This window comes from Chrysochloris asiatica, unplaced genomic scaffold, assembly GCF_000296735.1.
Source record: "Chrysochloris asiatica unplaced genomic scaffold, ChrAsi1.0 scaffold00094, whole genome shotgun sequence".
Taxonomy (NCBI): Eukaryota; Metazoa; Chordata; class Mammalia; order Afrosoricida; family Chrysochloridae; genus Chrysochloris; species Chrysochloris asiatica.
In genome coordinates, this window is record NW_006408612.1 from 639,647 (window position 1) to 644,840 (window position 5,194).

The 5,194-nt window shown below is 40.3% G+C and overlaps 1 pseudogene; it reads left to right on the forward strand.

The window, feature by feature from the left end:
- Positions 1 to 3,932: 3,932 nt before the first annotated feature.
- LOC102831370 lies at positions 3,933 to 4,926 on the forward strand (annotated as a pseudogene).
- The last annotated feature ends 268 nt before the right edge of the window (positions 4,927 to 5,194 follow it).

Sequence of the window (5,194 nt, forward strand, 5' to 3'; positions counted from 1 at the left end):
AGGCGTTCTGCTCCCGTAAAGATTTACAGCCTCGGAAACCCTGTACAGGGTCGCTATGGGTCGGAACCGACTCGACGGCACTTAACAACAACAATTAATTTTTAAAAGAAAAAAGTTGCCATTGAATCAATTCTCTAACTCATGGCAATTCCATGTGTTGTCCTTTTCCAGAAACTACTCTCTCCTGATGTTGTTGTTAAGTGTCATCGAGTTGATTCTGACCCATAGCAACCCTGCATAGGGTTTCCAAGGAGCAGCTGGTGAGCTTGAACAACTGACCTTGCAGTTCAAATGACTGCAGTCTGACGCATCAGCCCACAGCGCCACACCAGGCCTCCTGATAACACATCTTAAATACATGGCATGACGTCTCCCCCACAAAAGTTAAATACGAAATATAGAGTTTAAAAAAAAAAAGATAAATTGCTATTCAGAAGACAGGAATAAAATTATTAAAATACTGTTATACAGTTTTCTCATAAATATTGTTTATTTATTCTTATGGAGTCTTAGTGTGGTGTGGTGGGATAAGCACTGGACCGAAAGGCAGGTTTGAACCACAAGGTCAGTGGTTCAAATTCACCAGCTGCTCCTTGGAAACACTATGAGTCAGAACTTAACAACAAGTCTTAATTACTTGCAATTGTCATTGTTTACTGGTCCTACTCTTATTTGTTTAAACAATAGCATTTATGCTTATGTGCATATACGGATGTCTGGTAGTCTGCTTTTGAGAATAATTTGATAAATATCTGAAATAAAAATCCAAAATAACTCCAATAATTTTATTAGACATGATAATTGTATTTTTCCATTTATTTAATGGAGTAGAACTGTACAGCAAACTAAAAAAAAATAATTTGAAGCTAGTAAACATTTTTTAAAAATAGGGAAGATTTAACATTTTTAAGATGAGAATGACTATGTAATTGAAAAAATATTTCATGATATTATTTAATAGATACCAACTCTGTTAAGTGCCGTTGGAGTTCTGACTCAAAGCGACCCTGTATAGGGTTTCCAAGGTTGTAAATCTTTGCAGAAGCAGAAAGTCTCATCTTTCTCCCACGGAGCAACCAGTGGTTCACTGTCCAGTTCTCATCCTACAGATCCAACTGCATTATTTAATTATGTACAATCTGAATGAAATCATATAAAAGTTTTGTCTGTTTTCTATATAATGTATATTTTAAAACTTGGTAGACCCAGAAATCATTCCAGTTACACTGAAAAGAATTGTCATAATTAACTTATACTGCTTTGTTTTTTTCTTTTCTTTTTTTTTTCTCTTTCAAGTTAATGGCATGGCCCTAAGGATGAAATTGAGAATAGCTAAAATGATTTGCTAGTTAAACTCTATACAGGGTCTCTGTGAGTAGGAGCCCATTCAACAGCACTTAAGAGCAACAACAAATACATTTTTTTTTAAGTTTTATTGTGAATTATGTGATAGTTTACATGGGAGAACATTAGTTTTACATTCATCCTATCTTATATTGTTTCATTGCCATGGTACAATCCCCTCCACGCATTACCAATCAATGAAAGGGTACATTCTACCAGCCTACCCACCCACCACCACCACCACCACCACCACCGGTCGTCAGCACACAGGCCCTCTCCCTCCCTGGGTCCCAAGTTCCCAACTGTTCCATCTCTCCACATCATCATCTCTGCCTCCATCTCGGGGATCACTGCTTCTCTGGGTAGGGTCCTGCTCTCCGTTCTTCTCCCGTCATGGTTCCAGGGACCTCCGCTCCTAGCCTGTGAAGTTAATCACTCCCCTCCTTGCCACAAAATGTCTACTTTTACACTTACAACCTTCACAGTCTGTCCTGGTAACAATTATTCACCATTGCAAGCGACCTATCTGCATTCCTTTTGTCAGTCCCTCCTAGACAGATTGGATACTACTCAGTGGAGATTCTACCTTCCTCCATACCCTCTGGATCTAGGTTCCCTCTTGAAAGCTTGTAAGCCAGTCACTTCTTGCCTTTGTAGTCCCCCTCCCCCATTTTGGATAGCCAATGTCCAAGTTGCCCATCCCTGTCTACTCTGTGTATGGAGGGGGATCCTTGCTGTAAAGATTTGTTCCCTCTTTTGAATTGCTGCATCCATAGGTGTAGGTCAAGTTCATCAAATTGTATCGGATTACTCTTTTTTTTTCCTCTTAAAAAATACATTTTTCAAAAGTATTCAGTCTTTCTCATCAGTCTTCTTTTTGTTCTCCTGGGCTCTCTCCCAAGATTCTTGCCTTCTTAGTAATAGTAGGCATGTAGGAAAAACCATCTTTCAACAAAAATTGTCATCACTTCCACCCCCTGACTCTATTCTATATTGTTCTAGTCTATATTAGAACTGAAAAACCCTATTTCTAGTGCCTATTTTGGAAATCTTTAATATATATTTTTTAACTTCTTATTGTGTATTGAAGGTTTACAGAGCACATACGAGTTTTACATCCATCAAATCACATAGTATGCTTCATCTCAATGATTGTAATCCCCTCACGTAACAGCAGTTGTCTCACTTCCTCACTCTGGTTCCTATGTCCATTTCAACCTCCTTTCCAACCCTTCTGAGCCTTGTCCCCAAGTAAATGTTGCCTTTTGATCATGAATAATTGGGCCACTAGAGTGAGTTCTGTTACAGACATGAAGGGTGGCCGAGGGCCATTGTCTCGGGTTCCTCCAGTCTCTTCTGACCAGTAAGCCTGGTCTTTTTCTTATAATTTTGAGTTTTGATCCACATTGTCTCCCACTCTATCTGGGGCCTTCAATGTGATCCCTTTCAGAGCAGTTGGTAGTGGTACAGGCTCCACTGTAACTGACATATGTTTAAAAAGCGAGAAAGACAGGAAATCCAAAATGTTTATGGTGTTTTGATCAGTCAAGTGGAGTCCTTGAGTGATGCAAACAGTTAAGTGTCGGCTGTGTTTTAGAAGCTTGCAATTTTGAAAAATCAGCTATTGAAGACCCTATAAAGCACAGCTGTACTCTGACACATGGGGTTCCCATTAGTAAGAATTGACTCAGTGACAACTGTTTTTTGTAGATGAGTCAAAAAAGGATATTGTTCTTTTGCTTGAGAAAGGAGATATTTATACCCTAAGGAACATTTCTGAGATTTGGGATGGGTGAGGTGTAAGCCTTTCCTTAGAGAGAGAAGGAATTTTGTAAATACTGGCCCATTCATAGGCAGATAAATTTTAGGAAAGGATTCCTGTATCTGGAAGCTGGTTCCCTTAAATTATTTTCTTCTTGGAAAGCAGCTGATTTGTTTTACTGGCAGTCCATGGTACTTTTAATATTCTTCCCCAACACCATAACTCAAATGCATCAATTTTTGTACAGTCTTCCTTATTCACTGTCCAACTTTCACATGCATATGAAGCAATTGAAAATACCATGACTTGGGTCAACTGCACCTTGTTAGGTGCCATTGAGTTGGTTCTGATTCATAGTGGCCTTATGTACAACAGAAAGAAACATTGCCTAGTCCCGCACAATCCTCACAATCATTGTTACGCTTGAGCCCATTGCTGCTGTCATGTGTCATTCCATCTCATTGGAGGTCTTCCTCTTTTTCACTTACCCTCCACTTTACCAAGCATGATGTCCTTCTCCAGGGCCTGATCCCTCCTTATAACATGTCCCAAGTATAAGAAATGAAGTCTCATAATCCTGGTTTCTCAGAAGCATGGCTGTACTTCTTCCAACACAGATTTGTTTAGTCTTCTGGCAGTCCATGGTACTTTTAATATTCTTTTCCCACACCATAACTCAAATGTATCCGTTTTTCTATGGTCTTCCTTATTCATTATTCAACTTTCATGTGAATATGAGGCTATTAAAAATACCATGGTTTGGGCTTTCTGCCTGTGGATGGTGCAGAGGAAGCATTGTTAGTCTTTTTTCTTTCTCACTGCCATCATGTCTAAGTCAGAGTCTCCTAAAGAGCCCAAACAGCTGTGGAAACTCTTCATTGGAGGGTTGGCTTTGAAACAACAGATGAGAGTCTGAGGAGTCATTTTGAGCAATGGATGGGGGATGCTCACAGAGTATGTGGTGATGAAAGATCCAATCACCAAGTGCTCCAGAGGCTTTGGGTTGGTCACTTACTCTACTCCAGAGGAGATGGCTGCAGCAGTGAATGCAAGGCCATGGGAGAATGGTGGAACCAAAGAGGGCTGTTTCATGAGAAGACTCTCAAAGACCAGGTGCCCACTTACTTATGAAAAAGATTTTTTTTTAGTGGCATTAAAGACAACACCAAAGAGCATCACCTAAGAAATTATTTTGAGCAGTATGGGAAGATTGAAATCATGACAGACTGAGGCAGTGGCAAGAAGAGGGGCTTTGCATTTGTAACCTTTGATGACCATGACTCTGTAGATAAGATTGTTATCCAGAAGAACCATACTGTGAATGGCCACAGCTGTGAAGTAAGGAAAACCCTGTCAAAGCAAGAGATGGCCAGTGCTTCCTCCAGTCAAAGAGGTGGAAGTAGTTCTGGAAACTTCAGTGGTGGCCATGGAAGTGGTTTTGATGGGAATGACAACTTTGGTCGTGGAGGAAACTTCAGTGGACGAGATGGCTTTGGTGTCAGCCATGGTGATGGTGAGATGGAGGCAGTGGGGATGGTTATAATGGATTTGGTAATGGTGAAAGCAATTTTGGAGGTGGTGGAAGCTACAATGATTTTGGCAATTACAACAATTAATCTTCAAATTCTGGACCCATGAAGGGAGGAAATTTTGGAGGCAAAAGCTCTGGCCCTTATGGAGTGGGAGGTCAATATTTTGCCAAACCATGACACCAAAGTGGCTATGGCAGTTCAAGCAGCAACAGTAACTATGAGAGTGGCAGAGGTTTTAATGATTGCCAGGAAACAAAGCTTAGCAGGAGAGGAGAGCCAAGGCAGTGACAGGGAAGCTACACGTTACAACAGATTTGTGAACTCAGCCAAGCACAGTGGTGGCAGGGCCTAGCTACTACAAAGAAGACATGTTTTAGATAATACTCATGTGTATGGGCCAAAAACCTCAAGGACTGTATTTGTGACTAATTGTGGAACAGGTTATATAAGTTTCTGTTCTGTGGAAAGTGTAAAACATTCCAACAAAAGGTTTTAATATGGATTTTTTTTTCCTTACCCATGCTGTTGATTGCTAAATGCAATAGTCTGATCATGA